Source organism: Mesoplodon mirus, assembly GCF_964341445.2.
Source record: "Mesoplodon mirus genome assembly, chromosome: X".
Taxonomy (NCBI): Eukaryota; Metazoa; Chordata; class Mammalia; order Artiodactyla; family Ziphiidae; genus Mesoplodon; species Mesoplodon mirus.
In genome coordinates this window covers 19,338,705-19,360,457 of record NC_138981.1, presented here as the reverse complement: position 1 = coordinate 19,360,457, position 21,753 = coordinate 19,338,705, and positions in this window count along the sequence as shown.

The following is a 21,753-nucleotide window of genomic DNA, read 5'->3' as shown; positions in this document are numbered from 1 at the left end:
CCAACCAAAGGCCTAGAGTCAAAGCAGGTCAAATGGTTTACTTTTCTTTATTTTCCACAAAGACACTAGCCAGATCACAAACGTTAGCAATTGGATGGCTAATATCAAAAAGTGGCAAACTCAAGAGCATAGATCCAGAAGCAGAGTGCCCCAGTATCTAGAGTGAGCTTGTGTAGACAGTTGACTCCAGACCTTTCCAGAGTGGAGATGCTCTTCAGTTTTTTTCTAGAAAGAGATACAGGCTTTTCACCCTCCTCCCTTCCCTACAACAAAGAGACAAGAAGGAGTAAAGAGATTCAAAGAGAGAAAAAGATGGCTGAGAGTTTTCCTAGGTGGCAGCATCCTTAGTCCCCTTGACCACTACTCCTCTAAGGAAGAAAATGCTTTTGAAGAACTGAAGTGGGTATCCAAAAAGAATATGATGGTTGAGATTTCCCCTAAGAGGAACGCAGCCCCAGTTCACTTCTGCCGAGATACCTAGAAGAAGATTATTTTAAAACATTTTGGACATATTACTTCAATGCAAGCTAATTTATTTCCCTCCTGCTAAGCCTTCACCCCCTAGAAAATGTGTCTGGATGAGCAATTGTGCCCCTTGAAGTTCATCTGCCCTCAGCACACTTCACTACTTTGGGGGAAGCTGAGGTGATAGTGATGGAGCCAGTAGGAGTTTGCTGTGAGCCTCTCTTGGCTAAAGCCTAGAATAGCAGGTGTTGTTGGGCCTTACACTTGTAGTGAAATCCTGCCTGAATGAATTCCATTACCAGCATCTGCATCTCTTTGCCAGAGAGCTTTCTCTAGCATCTTGGGCCAGTTCTGCCTACTGCACAGCAGGTCAGAAGTGCTAGAGAATCAATACCTTTTGGAACAGTCCTCAATCCATGACAAACAGGACTTGGAGTATTTATTCCCCAGATTTCTAACCCCTTGTGTAGGGTAACTGTAAGGTATGTATTCTACACTGGTTTCCAGAGTTCTCCAATGGGATCAAGCACTAGTTCCACACAATGATGTCTTACTTGATAAAACACACCTTATTGGCTGCCTTTCCCTCCTTGTCTCACCTCCCCACTCCTTTATTGTTGTCTTCTGGGACCACCTCCCTAATAAGCTATTTGTGCCAGAATCCTTGTCCTTCTGGAAGAACACAAATTATGATGCCTGACTAAACCAAAATGACCACTTCTAGAGTCACAAATGAACTGTGTGACCAAATCAATAATGGAGACTAGTATAAAAAGCTACATTGAAAATGATCATCTATAACCTGAGAGAGGATGGGGAACCTTGGGAGAAGTCTCCTGGAGCTTCTTGTTGCTATATATGCTTACATGAGTGGCTAAGCGTGGTTCATAGTCTGTCTCGAGCAACATTAATACCCTTATATGGGACAACACTCAAAACATGTGCCAACTGCAATAACATAAACCCTGGAATAGGGTCCTGAAAGATGTCAGGAACAGTGGGGACCAGAGCAGCTGTAGAGGGAGCAACTGCTCAGAGTTGGTTTCTGAGCCATGGTCATTTACTAACCAGTAGGGTAATATTTCACTATTTAACAACTAGTACAGCCCTACTAGTGAATACTGACTGAATATCAGTCCTATCCTAAGGTACTGAGATAGTTTTTATGACACTGGTTAAATGATAGATTCCCAAGGTTTAAAAAAAAGTAGGATCCTTATTATCAGCTCCTCAAGAATAACTGCAAATGATTCTGCAGTACAATCTCTGGCTAGTGTGTGGTTTGAGAATTAAGAGTTTGGGCATAATAATCACTTCATGGGCTATAAATTTTATTTTATTTTATTTATTTATTTATTTTTTTTGCGGTACGCGGGCCTCTCACTGCTGTGGCCTCTCCCGTCGTGGAGCACAGGCTCCGGACGCACAGGCTCAATGGCCATGGCTCACGGGCCCAGCCGCTCCGCGGCATGTGGGATCTTCCCGGACCGGGGAACGAACCCGTGTCCCCTGCATCGGCAGGCAGACTCTCAACCACTGCGCCACCGGGGAAGCCCCTGGGCTATAAATTTTAAAAGAATTATCCTACAACAAAATAAACTGAGTACTAACACCAAAATAACACGTTTTGGTTTTTTTTTTTTTTCTTCAAAATGACCTCAGGGTCATTATTACAAATATAAATTGCACTGTTTCATAGATATGTTGGAAAAACAACTGTAGAACAGATGACAGCATACTATATACCCCATTTTTTATGAAATAATTATAATAAAACATCTGTATAACTTAGGCATTTTTTGAGTACATTTCCTTTCCCTAGAATAGTTGCAACCATAAAGGAATTTTTTTTCAAATCTGAAAGAGATATTTTAAACACATCTCTTACAGGGTTAACAATAAATGTATAAATTCAGCTAGAGATGCTGTTTCTGTTATAGGGTAATGTCAGAGTGCAGGATATAGGATAAACCTGATCCAGACTATATGAGGGATTATTTTATGAATGCTTGGTCTATATGGAAGAAGCCTCAAAAAGCATACCTACAGCTTCAGGTAACAATTGGGTCCTAATGAATCCTTTTAAAGTAAATCAGTTTTCAAAAATAATAATAATAATAATAAGGTTAAAAAGTAAAGGCTGTCTTCCAATCCTTTCCTTTAAAACTGAATATGATGGGTATTCAGGGCCAAAATACCAATAAACATCAAATAACTATAATAATTATATAACTGTACGAATGTTCTAGAGATAGTATGAGATTAAAAAATATTTTTTAAAAGAATAAGGTTGCATAGAGATTTTCACCAAAAGCAGACTCTGCTTCCAGAAAAGATGGTGACATAAGCCTTAGTGTCTAATCCTTCTTTTTGTTTCCTATATGTTCCATATATCTTATGTTTTTCCTCTCTTTCTTGCCTTCTTCTTTTTTTTTTTTTTTTTTTTTTTTGCGTTACACGGGCCTCTCACTGTTGTGGCCTCTCCCTTTGTGGAGCACAGGCTCCGGACGCGCAGGCTCAGCGGCCATGGCTCACGGGCCCAGCCGCTCCGTGGCATGTGGGATCTTCCCAGACCGGGGCACGAACCCGTGTTCCCTGTATCAGCAGGCGGACTCTCAACCACTGCGCCACCAGGGAAGCCCTCTTGCGTTCTTTTATGTTGAGAATTTTTATTTTCTGTCTTTTATTGCTCTTTAGCAGTGCATTAATCTCATACTCTATTAGTGTTTATCCTAGAAATTACAACATCCTTGACTTACTAAAGTCTAATGAAAAGTGGTACCACTTCCCAGAAGATACCCCTTTCCCACCTTTTGTGTTGTTATATATTTTAATTCTAATTATATTTTAAATCACATCAAACATTATGCTTTCATGGATTTTGGTTTTCAGCAGTTTTACTATTATATGCCTCAATATGATTTCTTTTTACTTTTCCTGCTTTGGACTTCTAGAGTTTCTTGAATGTACAGCCTGATGCCTTTTATCCATTTTCAAACATCACTTCTGCTCTGTCTTCTCTCTTCTCTCCTCCTGGAACTTCAATCATATTTATTGGTTGAAAATGAAATCAGTGAAAAGTCAAACTATTTCATCGTGTCCCATGTGTCTCTTACGCTCTTGTCTATTTTTCATCCTTCTGTTCTATGTGCTTCAGTCTAGATATTTTCTTCTCTGTCTTACAGTTTATTATTCTCTTTTCAGCTGTGTCTAATATGCTATTAAATCCATATCTTAATTTCAGATATTTCATTTTCAATTACTTGAATTTCCATTTGATGATATTTTACATTTTCCAGTTCCCTGTTAAAATTCATGTTGCCATTTAAATTCTTGAAAATATTAATCACAGCTATTTTAATGTCCATGCCTGGTAACTACTTTTTCCAATTTTCCTTTGTGTTTATGTTTCTATTATTCTTTGGTCAATTTATGTTTTGTGCATGACTGGTTATTTTTCATTGAATGCTAGACATTATGTATGAAAAATTTAGAGATAATTTGAGGCTCTAGATGATGTTATATTTCTCCAGAGAGGATTTAGTCTTGCTTCTGGTAGTCTAAAAAGACCACTTTAATCCAATCAAAGATTCAGCTGATTCAAAGTTGAACTTCTGACTCTGTGAGAGCTGCTCTATTTCTGACTTATCCTAACTCTTAGGCAGCCCTTTGGGATCAGAACATAAGACCAAGAGTGTTTAGCTGAGCTATGCCTCCACTGCCTTTCCTAAACTCTACTTTTTGTCCCCCAAACTACCACAACCTCTATTTCCCCTCTCCAGCCTTCTTTTCTCTCTGGTATATTGCCCTGCATGTCCTTTCTGTCTTGGTGACTCAGATGCCTTCAAAAAACTGTTTCTCATTTTTCATCCAGTTTTGCCAGCTCTTCTCTTCAGGTTGCTTGTTCTGAAACAAGCTAGTAAATTATTTCTGGTAAAAGAACTCCTCCCAATTGGCTTTTTAGTCTCTCATCTTGAAAATGAGTAGACAGTTAAAATATACCCAATTCTGAAAAGAATTTGAATATGGAAATAAAAACATCAAGTTACACATCTTAAATATATACAATTTTAATTTATCAATTATACTTCAATAAAGCTGAAAAGATGTGCTAGGGACATTTAATATACACATGGAAAAATAATAAAATTGGATCTACTGTCCACAGTCAGTTCCAGATAGCTTAAGAATTTAAAACTGAAAGGCCAAACTTTTACAGGAAAAAATAAAAGAATATTTTAAAAAATAAAATAGAATTTGAATATGGAAGAGAGAGACCAAAACCAACAAAGAGAAAAAAATACAACCAAAAAAAAAAAAAAACCCAAAACAACCCCGTACACTATGCAAATAGAAGTTCAATAAACTGTCATAATATCCTAGAGAAATAAGATTGTATACCCATGAAATAAGAAAGAATGATACAAAAATTATTTATAAAAGAGTCAAATTATAAAAGACCAACTCACAGAATGAGAAGATTTTAAAAGGAATTAAACTCACTTGCAGTAATTTTTCAAATCAAGCATTTTGGAAACCCTAAAAATAGCAGAGTCAAATGCATGTATATGGTCTGGAAGTCATCTAACTTAAAGAAAATATTCACCTTGTATTGGTTTTTACAGTCTTAGAGGGAGAATCAGGATAAAAACTAAGCAACGGATTTCAGTGACTAACGATTAGTGATTAAGATATCAAAACTTGTTCAGATATAAATTTATGATAAGTGAATACTTTATTAAATATTAACCCCTTGCTATTTGGATTTTAGAAACTATATTTTTATAAAAGGCACAAATATATAAAATGTATGATCTAATATAGCAATCTAGATATCAAGGTAATTGAAAATCTGACCCTTTGAACATTGCTATACTGGAGGGATATTACTTCTTATGAAAACTTATCCAAATTTTGGTCATTCTGGTATCTAAGAAAATATAACAGCAGCATAAATAGTAACCTTTAGAGCCCTAACCTATAAAATAAAGAGAAATTCCAAAAACTGTACTAATGATCTGTATTCAGCCAGATAGTTTTCAATCTAATACTGCTTTGATCACAGGCAAACAAAATGTAAGCTTCTAGTCTCAAAATCTCATAAGAGACTTTAAGAAAAATATTTTCCTTTTCCTTTTCAGCTTTGACTATTAATCACAGAACCTGTAGTGTTCAGAAACAATGCAGGGAAAGTACTATTTGAAACTTATCCTTAACATATAACATTGTGAAACCATATGACATAATATAATTAATAAATGTACATTCTGAGCTCTTTAGCAAATCCATGCTCAAGAATTAAATTATTTCAAATTTATGTGCCATACAATATCATAATATGTTCCTTTTCTCACAAATGCAAAAGGGAAGAGGAATTTTGTTGTCATCTTCACCTACTGCCACCCTCGACAGCCTGTACTAAGCTTTGAGACTCTCCTCCTCCTTTACTACAGAACAATGAGTCACCTAGAGCTACATAACACTCACTTCCTAGGAATCCCTCATTTTCTCCATAATCTCAAAAGTGCTTATTGCTTAAAGCAAAAAAGTTTTAAGGAAATATTCAAGACATAGCAAAAAGAAGGGGGAATGCAGTTGTTCAAAGGAACGAGTGAGCTCTGTATATATCAATGTGGAAAGATCTCTAAGATCTGTCATTATGTGAAAACATTAAGGAGCACAACAGTGATTTTAGTATGCTCCAATTTATTATTTTTTACAAAAAATAAAGACTGTTTTACTAATTTTTCCATAAAACATCTCTAGAAGGAAACACACAATAAATCTGGTGATAGCTGTTGCTTCTTGAGAAGGGAACTAAGCTGGAAAACATGGGTTTAGAGATGTCCTAATGTCCTAAATAGACATTTCTCCAAAGAAGATATACAGATTGCCAACAAACACATGAAAGAATGCTCAACATCATTAATCATTAGAGCAATGCAAATGAAAACTGCAATGAGATACCATCTCACACCCATCAGAATGACCATCATCAAAAAATCTACAAACAATAAATGCTGGAGAGGGTGTGGAGAAAAGGGAGCCCTCTTGCACTGTTGGTGGGAATGTAAACTGATACAGTCACTATGGAGAACAGTATGGAGGTTCCTTAAAAAACTAAAAATAGAACTACCATATGACCCAGCAATCCCACTTCTGGGCGTATATGCTGAGAAAACCATAATTCAAAAATTGTCATGTATCACAATGTTCATTGCAGCTCTATTTACAATAGCCAGGACATGGAAGCAACCTAAGTGTCCATCAACAGATGAATGGATAAAGAAGATGTGGCACACATATACAATGGAATATTACTCAGCCATAAAAAGGAACGAAATTGAGTTATTTGTAGTGAGGCGGATGGACCTAGAGACTGTCATACAGAGTGAAGTAAGTCAGAAAGAGAAAAATAAATACTGTATGCTAACACATATATATGGAATCTAAAAAAAAAAGAAAAAGAAAGGTCAGAAGAACCTAGGGGCAAGACAGGAATAAAGATGCAGACCTACTAGAGAATGGACTTGAGGATACGGGGAGGGTGAAGGGTAAGCTGGGAGAAAGTGAGAGAATGGCATGGACATATATACACTACCAAACATAAAATAGATAGCTAGTGGGAAGCAGCCGCATAGCACAGGGAGATCAGCTCGGTGCTTTGTGACCACCTAGAGGGGTGGGATAGGGAGGGTGGGAGGGAGGGAGACGCAAGAGGGAAGAGATATGGGGACATATGTATATGTATAGCTGATTCACTTTGTTATAAAGCAGAAACTAACATACCATTGTAAAGCAATTATACTCCAATAAAGATGTTTAAAAAAAAAGAAATTACACTGAAATACAGATATCAAAAAAATTTTTAGAAAAAAAAGTCTATGCAGATTCTCTTAGAACTAGGAACATGTCTAAAGAGTCCTTGTGTTATTTTCTATGTAGAATAAATAAGTAGGTATATAGAATAACTGAAAACAAGGCTGAATTTCATTCAGTATTCCATATAATGAACCGATGGCATGAACATCAGTGGGGTGTTTTCCTCCAAGAAGATGGAAAAACAATGTCCTGAAAGCAGCAGGGGAAACGGAAGAGGTGTGGGAAAAAGAGTAACCCCCACTTGAGAGGGTTTTTGGTGAAGCTGAATTTTATGGGAGATCCCTTGCTCTCAGTTTCAACAAAGAGATGGAGGGAATGTCTAAGAAGAGGATGTGATTATGGAAAGGTTTTAACTGAGAAATAAAATATTGCCTGCTGTATCAGTTAAGCAAAGGATGTCACAGTCATCAGTGGTGAGCCGGTGAGCCCTGAGGGAGCTCAGGAAGGAAACAAAGAATACCTGCCATCTAGTAGCCATCAGACTGCAGCCACTCCCTATGGTAAGCCCTGAGGGAACTCAGGATGTGAAAACACAGGATACTGGCCCCAGTTAGCTGAGGCGCATATCAAAGGAATGGTTTCAGTGAGCCCAGACTCTTGCATCTTCCCATACATAGAAAAGCCCTAAATTCCTTAACTTGAGGTACCTAGTTTTCATTTATTAACAGTACTCTTTTGTTTCTACTACCTGCCCTTTGTTGCAAAGCTCCTCCTATATATCCTAGCTCCCCCCTCGCCTCCTCGAAGCAGTTTTTTCAGGGTTACCTGAGATGCTGCCTCCCGGGCATGAAGTCCTCAGTACGTCCCCCGAATAAAACATAACTCTCAACTTTTAGGTTGTGCATATTTTGTTTAGTCGACATAACCATAGAAAAGCGAATTCCTGAAGGCTAAGGGGAAAGTTTTTGGAGGGTGAGGATCAGTGGGAGTTTGGAATAGACGTGAGAAGGCACAGAAAATCCTCGAAATGTGAATGGGGCAGAGGATGGTCAGAAGACTTAAGGCTTCATATATTGGGGAGGTGACCAAGGATAATAGAGATAAAGAGGTATGTGGATGTAGCTATCCATAATTCTGCCAAGTTAATCATTCCACTGGGGGATGGGATGGGCACCCAGGCATCAACCAAGATCCAGATGGATTGCATTTTCAAGACAACTCAAGTTAATGGGGAAGATTCCAGCTTTTGCAGGGTTAAGCTGAGTCTGCATTGATTATGAAGAGGATAGGAGAGGATCTGGGCTCCAGGCTGTTGGAAATAGGCTCCTTGGGAGTGGGTAGAAGCCAGGCGGATGAATCGGAGGGCCTATGAGTTGAGGGATGCTTATGATCTAACTCAAGTCCAGTATCTTCTCATTAGCCTTGAATACTCCTGGTATGCCATATACAGATGCAGGGCCTTATTTACCAGTGTAGGGAGAAGGGTGTAGTTAGATGAAATATGAAAAGATGAGAGAAAATAAGTTTCGGAAAGAACAAATTGTTGATTTATGAGTATGTTGAGTTTGGGAGCAAATGTGGCCCACTCAGGTGTAGCTGAGCAGCAGGCCATTGTAAATGTAGCACAGAGAGAAAGAAGGAGGGTAGGGAAATTGGAAAACTTGCTAAGAAAAAGAGCTTCCACTTGTATTGATCCATAATGTGCCTGGAATGTTGGGTGCAGGTTGTATGTTGGTTTTTGTATTCTTTCTTCTGCTTCCTGCCTCACTCAGTTCTATTTATCCTTTCTTCAGTTTCTGTCTTCTTTTCCATTTGACCCTTTCCTTTATCCATCAAACATGCTTACGTTTTCATTTCCTAAATAAATCTTCCCAAGTTCTGGTTCTTCTGCAAGCTAATGCCCCACCCACCCACCCATTCTTATTTCAAAGTAAGAGGTGTATTTGATGCCTACATTTTATCTATCCTTCTACTTTTCAGCTCCCTGCAGTGTGGCTTCCATAACTCTGTGGGAAATGATCCTTAATTCTCTCTAACGACATCCTCATTTCTGAATCTCATAGCCACTTCCAAGTATTCATCCTCCTGACCTCTTGGCAGCATTCAGTATTGCTGAGCACACTCTTTATTGATGTTCTTTCCTAGCCCTCGGCATCTCTTCTTTCTTCATTCCTCATTTTTCTCCCATCTCTTCTCTTTAAGCTTCACTAGAGCCTCTTCCCTCGTTTTATCTTAAAGTTAGCGTTCTGTATGTTCTGTCTGTTAGATGCTGCTTCAACCCAAATCTGTGGGGAGGGGGGCTGCCTGAAAGCCTTGGGGAGCGTAGGGACACATTCAGCCATTGCCACTATGAATACCACTTTAAGGACTCACTAACACCAACTGTTGCCACGAGTATCAGTTGAAAGAGAAGCAGGAAAATTTTTATGTGGGTTTTTACCTGATATTCAAATGACTAATAACATATCACTAAAATACAGGAGTTACAGAATGCTACCTGCCACTTAGCATTCTGCAACTCTCAGCTTCAAGCTCCCAAAGTTGGTTAAATGTGTCACTTTTACTGCCCTGTACTGTGATCTCTACTACATTCCTTCAAGCCAAAGGTGGCTCCTGACAGGGTGTTGAAAATTGGCACCAATTAGTTATCATCAAACCTACCCTCCTTTGTCCCTTTTATGTGTTGCCAGTGATAAGTAGCAGGCAAGTCTGTAGGACTAAGACAGGAGGGCATTTGTGAAAGGGAGCAGGTCATATTTTTAGTGTTTAGAAGCTTTACACATTTTCTCTGAACTCTCAAGCTTGGTACAAGTTATCAGTTCTGAGTTCCCAGGTGTTGCACTGCCTTTAGCACATTTTTGTTCTCCCACTCTGCTTATTTTCTCAGGCCACCTAATCTTCATCTCCAGCACTGATTCCAATCCTAGTCCCTCTACTGTGTTCCATATCCATACCTCCAAGTGCTGATTGGAAAACTCTGCACAGTTGTCCTGCAGGCAGCTTGACCTCATCTATAACTGAACCTATTTCCTGCCCCCTTGACCCTTCATTCTCTTTCCCCAATAAAAGCACACTTATGGTCTTTACCTTGGCAAATGGCAACCATCTTCAACTCCTGCTTATCTCTCTCCAACCCCACCACACATTTCCAGTGATACTGACTCTTGGATGTTTCTCTCATCTGTTAACTTCCTCACACCCACTTCCACTGCCCTAGTGTCATGCCCCATCACTTACTGCCTGGACTTGCAATAGCCTCCAGATACTCCCCTCTCCAATCTGTCTCTTACACATTTATCAGAAATGTGTTCCTTAAAAAATAAATATATTCAGTCCCTGGGTAAAAATCTCTATTGAAGGCCTGTTGTATGCAGAATAAAGTCTAAAGTCATTAACCTGACTTGCAAGATTGATCATTATCTGGCCCCCAAATAATTTTCCCTTAGAGATTTTTTTTAAATTGGGGTAAAATTTACATACAGTGAAATGCACATATATTAATGGTACAATTTGATTAGTTTTGACAAATGTACACACCCATGTAACCAATGCCTCAATCAAACTACAGAACATTTCTATCACTTTAGAAAATTCTCTTATGCCCCCTTTCAATCAATTTCCACATTCCCATAGATAAGCACTGTTCCAATTTTTATCATTATTGACTAATTTTATCTGTTAGCAACATAAAGTATGTATTCTTTTTTTCACTCAACATAATGGTTTTGAGATTCATTCATGCTGTTTTATGTATTAGTAGTTCACTATTTTTTATTGCTGAGGAATATTCCATTGTATGATGATACCACCAACTGGAAGTGTTTCCAGTTTGAGGCCTTGATGAATAAAGCAGCTATAAACATTTTTGCACAAATGTTTTTGTGGAGTTATGTTTTCATTTCTGTCAGTTACGAGTGGGAGTGGGATTGCTGGGTCGCATAGTAGATGTATAGTATGAAAGTTTATTAAACAGTCCTCTGAAAAGTGATTGTATCATTTTCCACTTCACCAGCAATATATGAGTTGCTTCATATCCTCAACAAAATTTGGTGTTGTCAGTCATTTTACTTTTAGTCATTCTAGTGGTTGAATTGTGATTTGAATCGCTCACTGTGGTTTTGGTTTCTATTTCTTTGATAATTAATAAATTTGAGCACTTTCCTCTGTGCTTATTGGGCATTTGTGTATCCTTTCTTAAGTGTCTGTTCAAGTATTTTCACCATTTTAACTGAGTTGATTGCCTTTATATTGTTGCATTAAAAGCATTCTTTGTATACCTTTTCTGCAAACCCTTTGTCAGATATCTGTATTGTGAACACTTTCTGCCAGTCTCTGGCTTGCCTTTACATTTTCTCAACTGTCTACTGTAATTAACAGAAGTTTTAAATTTTGATGAATTCTATCAACTCTTTTATGTTTATTGATTTCTGTGCCCTATTTAAAAATCTTTGCCTATCCTTAGATAACAAAATATTCCCTAGTAGCGTTTTTCTAGACATTTTATTGTTTTAGCTTTTGCATTCACATCTGTGACACAACTTGAGTTGCTGTTTGCATATGACCTAACTATTGCTGAGGTTTGGATGAGCCTACCATCTTGCTATTTGTTTTCTAATTGTCCAACCTGCTTTTTATTTCTCTATTCCTCCCTTTCTGACTTCTTTTGGATTAACAAATATCTTTTATAATTCCATTTTAATTCCTGTATAATACCTCTTTGCATTTTTTTGAGTGCTTATTTTAGAGCAGGATTTCTCAACCTCAGCACTACTGACATTTTGGGTCAAATAATTTTCTGTTGTGGGGACGGTCCTGTGCATTGTAGGATGTTTAGCAGCATCCCTGGCCTCTACTTACTATATGCCTGAGGAGGTTTGGCGGGGGGTGGGGTGGGGTTGTATGCTGGATATTGTAAATGATAAATTATATAGAGTCTAGATTACATCATCTTATTTTAAAGGACATTGAGTGTTGTTCTGAAAATCTCTTTAATTACTAGTGGAATCTCTAGGTCCTGTTGGACTTAGTTTTATTCTGTTAGAGTGGGTCTTAACTTCCTGTCCCTTATTCTAGGACATGGTCCTTTCTTCTGAGGTGTGGGCTTGTCAACTGAATGCCTGAGGTGCTCAGTGGGATCTCTCCTCTCTGGCTAGTCCAGAATGCCACTGTCTTTTAGCAGTGCATAACCTCTGGTATCTCCATTTAGCAATCAACCCAATAACATACAGTCTCTGATAAGCCTAGTGGACTAAAGCCCTGCCTATGTGCAGCCCAGCCCAGAACCTACGGCCATGTAAACTTCTGATGTCACCCTTCTTAAAAGCTCCATTTTCGGGCTTCCCTGGTGGCGCAGTGGTTGAGAGTCCGCCTGGCGATGCAGGGGACGCGGGTTCGTGCCCCGGTCCGGGAAGATCCCACATGCCGCGGAGCGGCTGGGCCCGTGAGCCATGGTCGCTGAGCCTGTGCGTCTGGAGCCTGTGCTCCACAACGTGAGAGGCCCGCGTACAGCAAAAAAAAAAAAAAAAAAAAAAAAAAGCTCCATTTTCTCTGGTATTCAGTCCCACACATTTCAGTCTCTTCAGCAGCCCAGAACCCCAGTTTCTGGCTCTTTAAGGAAGGTGTTCTGCTTGGGCTCCACCTTCCAGTATGAGGCAAAAAAGTATTCTTAGGCAAAAAGCTGGGATGATTGTGGGGTTCATCTTGTGTATTTTCTGTCTCTCAAGGATTACGGTATTGTATGGACTATTATTCATTGCCTGAAAATAGTTTCCACACAATATTTTGTCTAATGGTTATCTGCCATTGACAGGAAAGTAAGTCAAGGATCAGTTACTCTGTAATGGCCTGAAGTAGAAGTTTTATAGTTTTTTACTGTTTAATTAAAATTGAAAACATATTTTTCTCTTGACATTAGTAACTGAACTAAAGTCATTATATTGGGGAAAATGGAGAGGATGGTATGATTTTGAAATTATGTTGACAAGACTGATTTAATAGATAAAATTAATTCTGAACCTGAAGATTCTAGTTCCAAATTTGTAGTTATTTGGAATTTAATAGACAAGACACAGCAATTATCAGAGTGGGATCTCCTTGTCTACCTCCTGCCTCTGATCTCTTCTTACCTATCATCATTTACACCTTAAAACTGCCAATGGTTCTTTTGAGGCTCTTTGAATGAATGCAAACATCAGGTAGTTGCATCCAGCCTGCCCCCATGGAAATTCCGCATTAGCTGGCTGCTCTTTGCTTCAATAAAGTCTTCTTTCTTCCTGCCCCTGACCTCTAGTTCTCCTCTTTTTCTGAACTTCTGCACAGGATGTCAGTATATGAAGCAAGATTTTTCTTTTTCGTGTGTCTGCAGTGCTATATTTGAGGGCCCATCCTGTCCAGAAAGTATTTTTCCTGAACAGTTCTATCCATTTCCCAAGAAGTCTATTTATGTCTTCTTCCTTTAGCCTCAGCTGCTGAAAAGTCTAAGACACAAATAATAAAGGTTTTTTATTACATTCTATTCCCCTCCTAGATTACAGGGACCCTGATTCTATCAGGCTTACCTATTTCACACTTATTACATGCCCTGCACACCTCCTCCATAGCTGCTTCTTCTGGGATGACTATCTCAGGATGCAATCCAGGCTGGCCACTGCCCCTGGGCAATGTTGCCAAGGTCTATTACTGTTCTTTAAAAAAAAAATCTCCAAGTTCAAGTCACACTTTGATTTCTGCAGTGTCTTCTTTTGAGGAAATTAAAGAATGCACAGTTTAATGTTGAGGAAGCTTTCAGCAGTGGCCCTACTCAGGAAGAAACCAGAGTTGTCCCTAAGCAGCAAATGCCTGGGCATTGTGAGTAGAACACATTCCTTAGATATTCCCAAGAGTCTCTCTGCAGGAACAACATGTCAGCTACTGCCTCCTGGGGAATTTCTTGATCTAAATATATGCTGGGTGTGTGTAGAGATGTGGCTAACAAAACCCCCTTGTGATTTTCATGCTTAGGAAACACCATGTAGATTGTGCCCCTGTGTTATACCTCGAGAACCCCAGGATTCCCCAAGGTAAAAATATAAACTGGACTTAAAAATGATTGTTGGGGGCTTCCCTGGTGGCGTAGTGGTTGAGAGTCCGCCTGGTGATGCAGGGGACGCAGGTTCGTGCCCCGGTCCGGGAAGATTCCACATGCCGCGGAGCGGCTGGGCCCATGAGCCATGGCCACTGGGCCTGCGTGTCCGGAGCCTGTGCTCCGCAATGGGAGAGGCCACAACAGTGAGAGGCCCGCGTACTGCAAAAAACCAAACCAAACAAAACAAAACCATGATCGTTGGTTGTGTGTTTAAATCTGTGTTTCTGTGTTTTTATGTATGTATTTTGAAAATTACCTTCTGTCTACTACATTGCAATTTCCTTGAGGACAGTGACTGAATTTATTATTTGACTAACAGGTTTCTGTCCTCCCTGTCAGCCTACTAAGCCCCTAATGTAAAGTTATACACCTGAGGCAATGAAACTTGCCCAGCTCTGAACTGAATGATTTCTCTACAATTATTGTAAACCATTAGAAAAGCAACACAGTCATTCAAATCGGCTTTCTAGACCAAAAATGGTTTTTAAATTGAAAACATGGCCTGCAGAACTATATTCTTTAGGATTACATCCATCATTATAAAAGGGAACCTAAAGTTCTCTAAGAAATATAGATCTCAGGAGGAAAAATGTTTCCAGTGATTAACTGATGGTGGAGTAGAAATGGGCATTCAAGCACAGGAGTAGGATTTAACTATTCCCATGCAGGTTTGAATCCCAGGTTTATCTCTTATTAGCTAGGTGCCACTGGGAATAATAAGAAGGTCTGGAGCCTCTCCATTTCCCCATCCTCAAAATGAGGACAATAATACTTAATTTTCAGGTTTGTTTTGAGGTCTAAATAAGATGTGCCTCAAATATAGTACATAATCTTCAATCAGATTTTAAGCCTTTAATAGAGTGTGTCACCTACAATCAACTGATTCAGCTAGCTGGCATTAGAAAATGTGAACTAGAGACATTATTTGGAGAAAAGTGGAGAGGATGGTATGTCTGCAAGACTGGTTTAATAGATAAAATTAATTCTGAACCTGAAGATTCTAGGAATTGGACATACCTTTGATTTAAAAATCATTCATGAGTTCTAGTTTTTAAATTAGGGAAGAGATTAATAGAATAGCTAAATGGATTTAAAAGGTAACTAGAAAACTGTGCTTCTTCAAGGTTTGTAAAGCTAAATTCCTTTTTTTAAAAAAATTCTGATTTCAAGGTTTGGAGCTCACACTTACCCTCCTTATCAATTAGTGTTACCAAGTGCAATTTCTGTCTTCTTGCCAAATGAATCCAGCAATCATGAAGAGTTATCATTGCAGTGGCATTGTGTGAAGAAATTCAAATTTCTGGGCTGAAACCAACTGTAAAACATCAGACAGAGAAGATAAACCTCTGAAGCCTTGATAAAGAGCATAGTAATTTGTAAATGTGTTTATGACTATACATTTTATTATTCCACTCAAGGAGAGCTGCATTAACACAATTACCTTCAATGTTCAAAAGAAGGAAAATTAACACTCAGAGGCTTTACTCTAAAATAGGATTCTCGCAGTTGAACTAAAACAGTGAAAGTTGTTTTAACCTCTGTGTATATTAGCATTTCTGAGCTGGAAGGAATACCTAAAATTCAACAAATTCTAAGTCTATTGTGTAAATCCCATCTCCTGAGTTCTTAATTTCAGTGTTTATATTTTTCAGTTTTAAAATTTCTGATTGATTTTTACAGCTTCCAGTTTTCTGCTGAAATTCCTCTTCTTGTCATGTAATTTACTGAACATATTAATTAGTTATTTTAAAGTATATGGCTAATAACTCAATATCTGGACCTCTAGTATGTCTGTTTCTACTTCCTGTGTTTTTACCTTTTTATTTTTTAATAAATTGTTGCCTTTTGTCATACTTAGTTGTTGTTTTACTGATTGAACACTGAACATTGTATTTTTATATGCTTTTATTTTTATTTTATTTTTAAATTTTTATTGGAGTATAGTTGATTTACATGAACATTGTATTTTTTAAGTAGTAGAAGATATTTTGAGGCTTTGAAAATGTTATCTTCCTCCAGAGATGACCTCCTTTTGCTTCTGGCAGGAAGTTAGGGTAGGGGCAGATTGTCTTAATTTTATCTGGGATTGAGCCGATTTGAAGCTTGGTTTAAATTTTTGTGAAAGCTGACCCATTAACAGTTTACCCTTTTTTTATTGTGGCAAAATACATGTAATATAAAACTTACTATATTAACCATTTTAAAATATATGGTTCAGTGGTATTAAGTGCATTCATACTGTCGTGCAACCATCACCACCATCCATCTCCAGAACTCTTTGCATCTTACAAAAATGAAACTCTATACCCATTAAACAATAGCTCCCCATGACTCCTTCTTCACAGCTCCTGGCAATCACCATTTTACGTCTACTTTCTTTTTTCTTTTTAAAAAATCTCCCCTTTTCCCACATGACCCATCCTCTAGTAACCACCATTCTACTGTCTGTACTATGAATCTTTTTAAAATAATAAATATATCTTTTTAAAATTTAAAATTGATTTGTCTTTCTTTGTCTGCCTTATTTCGCTTATCATAATGTCCTACAGGTTCATGTATATTGTCACAAATGGCAGGATGAGTGTGTGTGTGTGTGTGTGTGTGTGTATCACACTTCCTTTATCCATTCATTTGTTGACAGACATTTAGGTTGTTTCCATATCTTGCCTATTTGTGAATACTGCTACAATGAACATGGGAGTGCAAATATCTCTTCAAGATAGGGATTTTATTTCCTTTGGACACATCCTCAGGAGCACTTGTTATCTTTTGACTTTTTGATAATAGCCTTCCTAACAGGTATGAGGTGATATCTCATTGTGGTTTTAATTTTCATTTCCCTGATGATTAGTGATGTTTAGCAACTTTTCATGTAACTATTGGCCATTTGTTTGTCTTCTTTGGAAAAATGTCAGTTCAAGTCCTTTGCCCATTTTTTAATTAGACTCTTTGTTTTTTGCTACTGAGTTGTATGAGTTCCTTATACATTGCGGATATTAACCCCTTATCAGATAGATGGTTTGCAAATATTTTTTACTATTCTGTAAGTTGCTTTTTCATGTTTAAATTTGTTTCTTTTGCTTTGTGGAAGCTTTAAAGTTTGATATGCTCCTACTTATTTATTTTTGCTTTTGTCACTTGTGCTTTTGGTGTAATAGCCAAAAAATCATTGCCAAGACCAATGTCAAGGAATTTTACCTTGTTTTTTTCCTAGAAGTTTTACAGTTTCAGGTCTCACATTTAACTCTTTAATTTATTTCAAGTTAATTTTTGTGAGTGGTACAAGACAGGAGTCCAACTTCCCTCTTGTACATGTGATTATCCAGTTTTCCAAGCACCATTTATTGAAGAAACTATCTTTTCCACATTAAGTATTCTTGGTTCCACTGTGAAATATTAGTTGACTGTATATGCATGGGTTCATTTCTGGGCTCCTGATTCTATTCCATTGGTCTATATATCTGTTTTTGTGCCAATACCATACTGTTTTGATTACTATAGCTTTGAAATATAATTTGAAAGCAGGAAGTCTGATGCCTCCAGTTCTGCTCTTCTTATTCATGATTGCTTTAGCTATTCAGGGCCTTTTGTGGGTCCATATGAATTTTCAGATTTTTTTCTATTTCTGTGAAAAATGCCATTGGAATTTTGGTAGGGATCACAGTGAATCTCTATATTGCTTTGGGTAGTATGGCCATTTTAACATATTAATTCCTCCAATTCGTGAACACGGGATATCCTTCCATTTATTTATGTCTTCTTTAATTTCTTTCATCAGTGTTTTATAGTTTTCAGTGTACAGGTCTTTCACCTCCTTGGTTAAATTTATTCCTAACTATTTTATTCTTTTTGATGCTATTGAAAATGGGATTCTTTTTCTTAACTTCATCTTTGGACAGTTTATTGTTAGTGTATAGAAATGCAACTGATTTTTGTACGTTGATTTCATATCCTGTAACTTACTGAATTCATTTATCAGTTCTAACAGTGTTTTGGTGAGTCTTCAGCATCTCCTATATATAAAATTGTGTCATCTGCAAAAAGAGACAATTTTAGTTCTTCCTTTTAGTTGTGCCTTTTTTTTTTTTTTTTTTTGCGGTATGCAGGCCTCTTGCTGTTGTGGCCTCTCCCGTTGCGGAGCACAGGCTCTGGACACGCAGGCTCAGCAGCCATGGCTCACGGGCCCAGCCGCTCCGCGGCATGTGGGATCTTCCCGGACCGGGGCACAAACCCATGTCCCCTGCATCGGCAGGCGGACTCTCAACCACTGTGCCACCAGGGAAGCCCAAGTTGTGCCTTTTTTTAATAAATTTTATTTATTTATTTATTTATTTTTGGCTGTGTTGGGTCTTCGTTGCTGCGCACGGGCTTTCTCTAGTTGCAGTGAGTGGGGGCTACTCTTCACTGTGGTGTGCGGGCTTCTCATTGCGGTGGCTTCTCTTGTTGCAGAGCACAGGCTCTAGGCACATGGGCTTCAGTAGGTGTGGCTCGCGAGCTCAATAGTTGTGGCTCACGGGCTCTAGAGCGCAGGCTCAGTAGTTGTGGCACACAGGCTCAGTTGCTCCACAGCATGTGGGATCTTCCTGGATCAGGGCTCGAACCCATGTCCCCTGAATTAGCAGGTGGATTCCTAACCACTACGCCACCAGGGAAGCCCCTACTTGTGCCTTTTATTTCTTTTTCTTGTCTAATTGTTCTGGCTAGGACTTCCAGTACTATATTGAATAAAAGTGGTGAGAGTGTGCACCCTTGTCTTGTTCCTGGTCTTAGATGAAAAGCTTTCAGCTTTTCACCACTGAATATTATGTTAGCTGTGGGCTTGTCATATATGGCCTTTTTCATATTGAGATACATTCCTTCTGTACCTAAATTGTTAAGAATTTTTATAATGAAAGGATGATGAATTTTGTCAGATGCTTTTTCTGTATCTATTGAGATGCTCATGTGATTTTTATTCTTCATTTTGTTAATGTGGTGTAACACTTTGACTGATTTCTGTATGTTGAATCATCCTTGCTTTCCCACTAATTAATTAATCCCACTTGATCATGGTGTGTTGTTTAATGTGCTGTTGAATTTTGTTTGCTAATATTTTGTTAGGGAATGTTGCTACTGTGTTCATCAGGGATATTGACCTGCAGTTTTCTTTCTTATAGTGTCCTTGTTTGGCTTTGGTACCAGGGTAATACTGACCTAGTAAAATGAGTTTGGAAGAGTTCCTTCCTCTTCAATATTTTGGGAGAGTTTGAGAAAAATTGATATTAGTTCTTCTTCAAATGTTTGGTATATTTTACCATCTGGTCCTGAACTTTTCTTTTTTGGGAGATTTTTTACTACTGATTCAATCTTACTCATAATTGGTGTGTTTAGATTTTGTATTTCTTCATGATTCAGCCTTGGTAGGTTGTATGTTTCTAGAAAATTATCCATTTCTTCTAGGTTATCCAATTTGTTATCATATAATTGTTCATAGTAGTCTTTCATGACCCTTTGTATTTCTGTGGTATCAGTTATAATGTCTCCTTCTCATTTATGATTTTATTTGTCTTCTCTTTTTTTTAGTCTAATTAAAGGTTTGACAATTTTATTTAAAAACCTTAATTTTCTTAATCTTTTCTTTAATCTTTCTAGTCTCTATTTTATTTATATCTGCTCTGATCATTATTATTTCCTACCTTCTACTAACTTTGGGCTTAGTTTGTTCTTGTTCTAGTTCCTTGAGGTGCAAAGTTAGATTGTTTATTTGAGATCATTCTTTTTTCATAATGTAGGCTTTTATCGCCATAAAATTCTCTTTTAGCAGTGCTTTTGGTGTATCCCATAAGTTTTGGTATGTTGTGTTTCCATTTTCATTTGTCTCAGTATATTTTTTTATTTCCCTTTTGCTTTCTTCTTTGACCCATTGGTTGTTCAGGAGTGTATAGTTTAATTTCCACATGTTCATGAATATTCTAGCTTTTCTCCTCTTGCTGATTTCTAGTTTCATACTATTATGGTCAGAAAAGATGCATAATATGATTTCAGTATTAAATATATAATGAGAAGAACATGTATTCTGCCGCCATTGGATGGAATGTTTCATACATGCCTGTTAGGTCCATTTGATTTAAAGTGTAGTTCCAATCCTATATTTTCTTACTGATTTTTCTGTCTGGATGATCTATCCATTGTTGAAAATGGGGTTCTGAAGTTCCCTACTGTTGTATTGCTGTCTATTTCTCCTTTCAGATGTGTTTTATTTGCTTTATATATTTAAGTGCTCTAATGTTGGGTGCATAAACATTTACAATTGCTATATCCTCTTGATGAAGTGACCCCTCTATCATTATATAATGACCTTCTTTGTCTCTTGTAACAGTTTTTGATTTAAAGTTCATTTCATCTGATATATGTATAGCTACCCTTGCTCTCTGTTGGTTTTCATTTGCATGGAATATCTTTTTCATTCCTTTGTTTTCAATCTATATGTGTCCTTAAAGCTGAAGTGAGTCTGTTGTAGGCAGCATATAGTTAGGTCTTACTTTTTTTAATTCATTCACCACTTTGGGTCTTCTGAGAATTTAATTTATTTAGTGATTATTGATTGTTAAGGGCTTACTATTGCCCTTTTGTTCCTTGTTTTCTGGGTGTTTTATAGATTCTTGTTTTCTTTCTTCCCATCTTGCTGTATTCCTTTCTTATTTTATTTATTTCTCCTTTGATTTCCTTTCTATTTATCTTTTGTGTATCTATAATAGGTTTTTGCGTTATATTGATAGTTACCATGAGGCTTACATAAAACATCTTATAACAGTCTATTTTAAGCTGTTAACAACTTAACTTCCATTGCATACAACAACTCTACATTTTTGCTCCCCCTACTGCATTTTGTTTTTGCTGTCACAATTTTCACCTTTTTATATTATGTATCCATTAATAAATTATTGTACCTGTAGTTATTTTTAATACTTTTTTCTTTTAACTTTTATACTAGAGTTATAAGTAAGTTACACACCCCCATTACAATATTAGAGTATTCTGAATTTGACCATATGTTTACCTTCACCAGTGAGTTTTATACTTTTATATGTTTTCATGCTGTTATTTAGCAGCCTTTTGTTTCAGCTTAAAGAACTCCCTTTAACATTTCTTGTAAGACTGGTCTAGTGGTGATGAACTCTTACAGCTTTTGTTTGTCTGAGAATATATTTATCTCTCCTTCAACTCTGAAAAACAACTTTGCTGGGCAAAGCATTCTTGGTTGGCAGGTTTTTTTCTTTCAGCACTTTGAATATAGCATCCCACTACTTTCCGGACTGCAAGGTTTCTGCTGAAAAATCTGCTTATAGTCTTACGGGAGTTTC